We start from the raw sequence: 9,387 nt of genomic DNA, 5'->3' as shown, positions 1-9,387 counted from the left end.
AGACTGATCCTGATGCTGATGCTAATGCTAATGCTACGTGTTTTTGTAGCTATATGGCATTTTTTTTACTTACAGCTGTGAGACGTCATTTACTTCATGTACATTGTTTATTAACAGGCTGCCAACTCTCCAGCTCCATTTCAGTCAAGTGGAAAGTGAGTCCTAAACACTTGACCTTGGACTCTTTATCAATGAATTATTCACAGGAGCAAGTGCAAGAAAAACTCATTTCAGTCAGTTTGCTAATTAAAGCCCACTTTCAGATGAAAGTTACTTTATTTATTCAGCTCTAAGGCCACATAAAACTGCATTACACCCCTCTTGGTCATCACATTTATTGATACACAGATGTTACAGTACAATCTATTCTAATCTATAACATTCATCATATTTGATCTGAAAGTACAGCTGAGAAATTAAATGTAGGAAAACTATCTAATTATTTCCAGACACTATATTTACAATATTTCAGTTCCTCCAGTAAGAGATGAATCACTGAGAGAGGAGCAGCAGAGAGATCAGATGAAGAAGACGGAGGAGATCAGAGGAGCCAGCATGATGAGGAGACTCAGCTTAACCCCCTCAGCGCCGTTACACATGTCAGTGTCACAGCACATTTCCTGATTTCCTGGCTGTGAACACTCACCCGCGGTTGCACATTTTTTTTCTGGTAATTTCAGTGTGTTCATTAATCCCTCTGTGATGGTGGTGGTGGGGGGAGGTGGGGGTTGGGGTAGAAAGATACAGAGCTTAAAACCATACACAGATATTCATTGAACATTAAAACCCTGAACACTGGAACTGAATCTGAATTTCCTCCATTGTACAAGTCCTCATATTTTAGAACAAAGTCTTTATAGTACGTTGAGAACAAAGTCTTAGAATTACGATTAAGAGGAAAGTCACAATAATGTAGCCAAAGGTTTCCCAGAAACCTCCTTGTGTTAAAATGAGGGGTGTTGAGGAGCTGGTGGAGTTATACTTTCATCTCGATTTCACCCATAAAGGAATACTCAGTCCTCCTGTCTCTCCTGGCACATCAGCGCCAGCCTGTTATTAGTATAAGACACAGCTGAAACAGCTGTTTACAGTGTTTATTTGGCAGCAAGAACCAGATGGACTTGGAGGAACCTGCTTGTTTTGTTGAAAGAGAATCACAGGCGGCTTGTAGATGGCCTAAGGCTACAAAATGCAATGATTGCAAGTTTAGTCTTGTAACTTTCTGATTTTATTGTAGATGTTTTAGAGCTTTATTCTCAAAATATGATGACTTTATTAATGTTTCTGAGGATTTGGTGATGAAAATCTTAATAGCATTATGAAGCTGATTCTGCAGAACTTAAGGTGCAAAATCAACCTGCCGCTTCCTTACCGCTCGTTGTTTACATCAGTTACATTTGAAACTTACTGTGTTAGTAACGATCATTTACCGACTTTTTCTCATAGCTTACACATAGGCAGATATTTGGGGATGTGAGCTCTTGAATTTCATTAAGCCAGAGATGATCCAGCCTCTACGTCAGCTCACTATCACAGAATATATGTTTTCCAGACATGCTTTGAAACTGTTTTGCAAAGCTGATGCTACATTTTAAACCTGATCTCATCATCTTAAAAGAAGTGGACTGAAACTTTACTGCTGTGAGGCTGTGAGCCATGTGTTGGAGAGTGTTAGACGAGGTTGAGCTTGCTTTCTTACCGGCTTTGGTCATGCAGAGTTTTTCATATGAAGAACACTCCACAGGGAAACATGCTGGCCCAAAACCCTTGCAACACTTCAGAGCTGCAGAAGCCTGTAAAGCTTTCCAGATATAGAAATCAACAATGAAACATAAATCTAAACAAACGCATGATTGACTAGCCTTTTCACAAAGATTGAGAAAAGCTCGCCAAAAAATAAAGTAGAAAAGTAACATTTCTTTTTTATCCTGAAATGATTTATGATTATTACTGACTGTCCTGCTCTAGAATAAGATGAGCTCTTTCAAAGGAAATGTTCAAAAGGCTAATGATGTATTTTTTAGCACCGTTAAGGATTATTTGTTTTAGCCTTAAACTCCTACTAACTCTGCACAACATCACAACATTAGATTATCAAGAGGGGAAGCAAGTCTAACACAGATGTAACGTTCTGAAAAGGAAAACTCTGCATTTGAATATAAAGCATGTGATACTCAGTGCTAGTACCTTCAGAGAAAAGCATGTAGACGAGCATCAGAGTGACCAGCGTCTTCATTGCTGGAGGTTGTGAGGAGAGGAGAGTGTGATGGGGAGATGAGTGTGAACTTCATGTATACATGTAGCTCTAAGGAGGCGTGGCTTTGAGGACACTGTTCCTGTTTATACCTCTCCACTGGTAAAGCACCGCCTGCACCCTTGACTTTTGTAGTTCTGAAGTGACAACTTCAAATGTCTTCGAAGAAAGAACATGTTGCATTAACCCTTGGGGCACAGGCTGGTGAAGATTATCTCCCGTAGTCAAATTTGAATCTTTTGATATAGAATCCTTTGTTTAAGAATATATTCCTAGAAATAATAGCCGTTCTTTGGGTTTTAGCCTGACAGACATCATGACTGCCTGCACTGTAAACTCAGATTAGCTGACAGTGTTCTCCTTTTAGTCCTGTGAATGCTTGAGTTAGTAGGGTATTGGTACAATTAAAGCAAATACATTACAATGAATGAATGGTTTTGTGCATGTTGTACAATAAATGACTTAGATGAGGCAAAACACCGGCATTGTGAGCAAACAAAAGCATGTAAAATACATATAAACAGGACACACACACACACACACACACACACACACACACACACACACACACACACATTTAGCAAAGAGAATTAAATTTATAAATGGGAAAAATAAGAGTTAATTAATTAACCGTAACTAAAAACTTGCTTGAATGCTGGGAAGATTTTTCAGTCTGTAGGATATTATCCAAATCAATTAGATTTATTAAGGAACGGGATATGTTAGAAAATTAACCAGCACCAACGTCTACCACCAGAAGAGTCTGCTACAGCTGACAAATCAGCCACAATGTCTGCTTTCAGACAGACTGTGGGAAGAGCTTTGTAAGCTAGGTCTGCTATGAGCCACAGTGCGATGTGAGCTTGCTGGCAGAAAGTGATGCGTGAGAAGGCCTGGTGTTTGGCCTGTACAGCAGAGACGTCTAATACTGTGTCTGAGAGGTCTACCCAGTTTTCAAGAATAGATCTAGAGTCTTGTGCAAAAACCCAACTTTTCATGTTGCACGTATGTGAAGGCAACAAACTCAAAACCACTTCCTTTCACAATCTGTGAAATCCACAAAGCTGCTGTTCCCACACACAATGTCTATTGAAATATCAAGTGATATTTAGATTTGTATTATGTTCATAGTGGTATTTTATTAATCATTTTGATGATAAATTTCTGTAATGTAATGTAATATTACTATTATTATTGATACTACTTCTACTACTACTACTACTACTACTACTACTACTACTACTAATAATAATAATAATAATAATAATAATAATAATAATAATAATTTTAAATACTCTATTGACTATTCCAGGGGCATTTCATTAAAATTCAGTAAGATCCAGAGATAATTTCCTCAAGCGAAGGTTTGGAACTTCATGTCTAACTAGCACCATAATTCAGTGCCATATACTGTTTACTGAAGTAGCCTAGTAGGTATATCAACATCTTATACAGTCAACAACTGAATGTCAAATGAAGTACAATTCAGTGATGTTTATTGTCAGTTTGGTCTTTTTAGAGGACACTGTGTGAAATAACTTCCCTCTGACTTTCTTCCCCGACACCTCGTCCCTCCGCTGTGTGTGTGTGCGTCACTCAGTCGAGTCTCAGAGCTCCTCCTAATGCACAGCCATAGCCAAACAGGTGTTTAAAATCAAGCACACAGCCATGCAACCTCCACAGACAAACACCCACAGAGTAGAACGTAGAACGGGCCGTACTGAAAGCTCAATGACTTTAAATATAACACTGTCACAGGATGCCATCTCTGCCAAAAGCCAGTTTGTGAGGTTTCTGCCATGCTAGATCTGCCTCAGTCCTCTGTAAGTGTTATCATTGTGAAATAGATGCATCTATGAACAACAACAGCCTGTCTCCTGTTGCATTACTCACTACAGAGTTCCAAACAGCCTATGGAAGCGACATCGGCACAAGAGCTTAATGAACAAGATGACTTTATGCAATGCCAAGCATTGGCTGCAGTGTTGTACAGCATGCCATCACTTGACTCTGGAGCAGTTGAAACGTGTTCTCTGAAGTGATGAATCAAGCTTCACTATCTGGCTGTCTGATGGACGAGTGTCATTTTGGCAGACGCCTCAAAAACACTATCAATAGGAACAGCTGTAGCCACAAAGGTGGGAGGGGGAATCTTCTTTTTGGCCCTGTTTGAACACGTACTCCCCACACATTGACTGTGCACAGATCATTTGTTGGTACACGCCTTTGGAGACATGGAGTACAACTGAGTGTCGGTGGGTATGTGACAAGATGTGTCTTCTGTTTACTTTCATTTCTGTAAAACACATTGCGGTCTGACTGGTTGAAGTGGCAGACTGCCTTGAGAAAGACAAATGGGGCCACTGTTTGACGCTCTTGTTTGCCAATCAGGACATTGTAGAAAACCTAAGACTTCTGTATATCATATTGTACAATACTATAATGTACAAACTGTACAGTGGAAATGCAGGACTAGTGTATATTTTCTTAATTTAAGCCAAGAGATTATGTATTTCTGTCACGATTGGTCCCTCCCAGTCTCGTCCATGTGCGTTTTGTTTTGATCTTTTTGTCCAGCCCCTCGTTTTGTAACTCCTCCCCTGATTGTCTTCACCTGTTTTCAACCTGTCCCTCCTTATCCCTGTTGTATTTAAGCCCTGTGTTTGCATGTTGTGTTTGCTGGTCTTTGTATCGGTCTTTGTCCTTGCCCTGTTTGAATGTATCGGTCTTTGTCCTTGCCCTGTTTGAATGTATCGGTCTTTGTCCTTGCCCTGTTTGAGTGTATCGGTCTTTGTCCTTGCCCTGTTTGAGTGTATCGGTCTTTGTCCTTGCCCTGTTTGAATGTATCGGTCTTTGTCCTTGCCCTGTTCGAGTGTATCGGTCTTTGTCCTTGCCCTGTTCGAGTGTATCGGTCTTTGTCCTTGCCCTGTTCGAGTGTATCGGTCTTTGTCCTTGCCCTGTTCGAGTGTATCGGTCTTTGTCCTTGCCCTGTTTGAATGTATCGGTCTTTGTCCTTGCCCTGTTTGAGTGTATCGGTCTTTTTCCTTGCCCTGTTTGAATGTATCGGTCTTTGTCCTTGCCCTGTTTGAGTGTATCGGTCTTTGTCCTTGCCCTGTTTGAGTGTATCGGTCTTTGTCCTTGCCCTGTTTGAATGTATCGGTCTTTGTCCTTGCCCTGTTTGAGTGTATCGGTCTTTGTCCTTGCCCTGTTTGAGTGTATCGGTCTTTGTCCTTGCCCTGTTTGAGTTTATCGGTCTTTGTCCTTGCCCTGTTTGAGTGTATCGGTCTTTGTCCTTGCCCTGTTTGAGTGTATCGGTCTTTGTCCTTGCCCTGTTTGAGTGTATCGGTCTTTGTCCTTGCCCTGTTTGAGTGTATCGGTCTTTGTCCTTGCCCTGTTTGAGTGTATCGGTCTTTGTCCTTGCCCTGTTTGAATGTATCGGTCTTTGTCCTTGCCCTGTTTGCTGTATTGGTCTTTGTTTGAATCTCTGTGTTGTTTGTCATGTCTGCCCCACAATCTCCACATGTTGGCTATATGAACCTGGACCATTCTGACCATGACCCTGGATTTGCCCTTAATAAATCTCGCTTAACTGAACATGCGGCAGATTTTTCTTTTTAATCAGTGGGTTGAAATGTTTTTCATTGTTAGCCAACCATAGGCTACAGATGCGGCAGACAGAGGGCTAATTTTCTAATGTCCGTAGTGATCATCACATGTGGATATATTGCTGTGTTCCACTTTGTCTGCCACCAGAAATGTACTCATTAAGTTAATTAGTTGTGATTGCACTGTTACACATAGACGCATGTAAATCTCCCAACCACCTGAGGTGGCTGAGGTGGCAACTGAACCTGAACGTAGAGCTCAACAGTGCATAAATGAGGGGGGAATTTAAATGCACACATATCAATACATCACTATTTGACATATTACATTTTGATACTGATGTTTCTTTACCGCTCATGTAGAAAAATGTAAATAGAATCCAGTCGAAGTTTATCAACATATGATCGGCACATGTTAATACGAGGTTTATGCAGGCTCTAAATGTTATATGTAAAATGTTACAACTGCATTATTATTTCTTTTACCATTTTATATCATTTACACTAAGCAGATGAGACAGATGAATCATGATATCCAACAAAATCAATAGTATGTAATTACACAAGTGGAACTTTCACGCTACACTATAGGGGAGTTCCTGTGTAGTTGTTATGTAGGCACTGTGTAATAATGGAGTGGTAATAGAGACGTTGCTTTGGGGTCATGTGACAAATTTAACTAATATCATAAGAGTTATATTTTAATATAAGGGGGCGTCTGCTGTCGTGCCACATTACAGACTGGTTTAAAGCTGAAACTGGTTCCAGTTTCACAGCACTAGCAACGTAAATGCTGGCTAAATGTTAGCAAAGCTGGCAGATTGTACAAGTAATGTCTTAATGTACAAAATTACATAATTTTACTGCTGGAAAAAAAAAACTGCTGGTCCAGTCTGATTTTAAATGTAACTACATTTGTTATTATACTTGTGTAATTGCATGAGAGGAATGAGCTTTTACAACTATGAAGATAGACTTGAGGTCAATCTGAACTTTATGCACTTGTGTAATTACATAGGCTGTACTTCTGTAATCCATCCGTAACAGTGACTAAATCAGTAGTTACATTGTTGTTGCATATGTTGTTCACATGTAACTACACAGTTATTAGAGACACTAATATAAAGTATAAGAAACTTTTACCTTCAGTTACAGTATTTTCAATTACCAAAATTTCAATTAAGTACAATTGTTGCTTTTTTGAAGATCTTGCCTGTATCTTGTGGTGATGTGTCTGAAAGTTCTTATGAATCATTATGAAGTTATCACATATGAGAGATTCTGTAGAACTTAAAGTGTAACGTCATCACTCTTACAGCTCATTGAAACATTACATTCCACATTAGTGATGCATTTTTAATAACATTTTCTGACGGATTATAAATAGGCAGCAATATTTGGGGATGTGAGCTCTTAAGTGTGATTCATTCAGAGATGATCCAGCCTCTACTTCAGTTCAGTATCCTGGATTATATGTTTTCAGACACGCCTTAACAGTGAAATCATTTTGGAGACGTGACGCTGCATTTTAAACCCGATCTCATCAAGAACTCTAGCAACAGCTCTAGCCATTTGTTTTTATATCAAAATGCAAATGAAGACTTAAACTTTACTGCTGACAACTTTTCACACAAATTGGCTACAGCAGACAAACAGCTGTGAGGCTGTGTGTCGTGAGCTGTAGAGTCTTAGATGAGGTTGAGCTGTATTTCTTACTGCTTGTGATTTGACAGGTGTCTGCTAGAGGAAGTCACGGGTTTAGGATCGCATGTCGGCCCTGTACACTGGTAACACCTCAGTGCTGCAGAAGCTGGTAAAGCTTCACAGATAAACAAACAAACAAATTAAATGGGAATTTGAACAAACAAATTATAAAGAAGCAGATATTCCCCCAGCCTTTTTACAGGGTGATTTGATGTAATTTTATTTATATATATATATATATATATATATATATATATATATATATATATATATATATATATATATATATATATATATGCGCAAGAGGTAACTTATACTTTCCAAAAATGAAACATGTAATAAGAAATGTAATGTAATAAGCATAAAGAAAGAAGAGTGAACCTCATTTTTGGATGCAGGTTCTAAGAGGATGTGACTGTTCAGTAAAATGTCTTTCTGTCATCACGAAACTCGAGCAAAGGAAGTAAACCAGTCACGCAACCCCACATGCGGCTCCAGGAGCAGATAGCTTCACACGCACCAGACCACACCAGAGTTCACTGGAAGTGAACCCCTGATCAGTGTTTTTAGGAGGACCAGAGGTCACTTTCCTGGACTGCTCCCAGGAAAGAAAGTTACTTTCATGCTTGGCCAACCGGCCTGTACCTCGCAGAGCAAGTGACACCACAGAGCAACGTTTGTTCTCTTGCAGTAATTACTACAGGATTTAATATAACATTTTAAAAAAGTAAGGACGAAAATCTGTGCACAGAAAAAAAACATCCTTTTTACATCTTTTCCACTCTAAATGTGCATTGACAGGGAATAAATCAGTGCCTATAAATCAGTAATAATAGTCAATAAATGAATTGCAATTCATTGAATTTAACTTTAAATTTATACTCATAGTATACATAACCATAGTTGGCTCTTGTGCAAGCAATGGAACATTTGAACACGTCTTTAACATTTACTCTCCACTTCAGTACTAGTTCCAGCATGCCAAAGTTTTTGGATTCTGGTATTCCCCTGGGGTGTTGGCTGGGCATGTAAGCATCCAGGATTCAGCCCAGTTCATTCGAGAACTGTTTATTACCTGTAAAGTGCACAGTTGCTGCTTTTTTATTTAACATGAGGATGTACACATTAATAAATTTGAAATCTTCTGCACATTGTGTTTCTCCCCCAAACATCCTGCCGAGAGATTTGTAGTTTTTATATATTTAAACGCTGCTCATTCAGTAAAGCTGTTCTTGCTGAAATCCAAAGACGAAACAAGATTTTACATTTAAAAGTTCTAAATGAAAAATGTTAAAATATGCTAAATGCTAAAAAAACAGCTAAATAAATTGTGTGATCTCTTGGGCTTCGTGGTTCACTCTAAAACCAACACTTCAGTTTAATCTGTGGCACAAGAAAGCTTTGGTAGATGCTACTGGAACTGGTTCTATGTTCAGATGAGCATAATAAGAAGGATGGCTACACAAAAGAAGAACCTCATCTCCAATGCCCTGAAAACCTTATTAGGATTGAAGAGTCTGCTGTATTACATGTTATGGTCCAGGTGACAATGTGCCTCAGCTTATGTCAATACGGCAATTTTCTATGTTGAGCAGGTCAGCTTGCCATCTGTGAACCGTGCACACAATGAAGAAATAAAGATCAATGCTCCAGAGGCAAGGCTGGCCTCCTGCTGTTGGTTCTAAAGAAAGAGAAGTCTAAATAATCTACAGGATACATGTTATCTGGGATTTCATGGATTCCAGACAGCTAAAAGCTAAAACTAGACCATTAGACCTCAGTACCCTGAACAAAACTCCAAGTTGTGAGGAAAGCTATAGAGAA

The 9,387-nt window shown here is 39.2% G+C and overlaps 1 long non-coding RNA gene across 1 annotated transcript; it reads right to left on the bottom strand.

The window, feature by feature from the left end:
- Positions 1-238: 238 nt before the first annotated feature.
- LOC108415235 lies at positions 239-2,266 on the bottom strand. The gene is made up of 3 exons (XR_001856982.2): positions 2,188-2,266; positions 1,700-1,801; positions 239-697 (listed from the first exon to the last, which is right to left on the bottom strand). It is a non-coding gene; the product is annotated as an uncharacterized LOC108415235 (long non-coding RNA).
- Between the last annotated feature and the right edge of the window lie 7,121 nt (positions 2,267-9,387).

The sequence above is a fragment of the Pygocentrus nattereri genome, chromosome 9 (genome assembly GCF_015220715.1).
Source record: "Pygocentrus nattereri isolate fPygNat1 chromosome 9, fPygNat1.pri, whole genome shotgun sequence".
Lineage (NCBI taxonomy): Eukaryota > Metazoa > Chordata > Actinopteri > Characiformes > Serrasalmidae > Pygocentrus > Pygocentrus nattereri.
The sequence above is the reverse complement of the archived record's forward strand: the minus strand, read 5'-3'. Positions and strand labels throughout refer to the sequence as shown.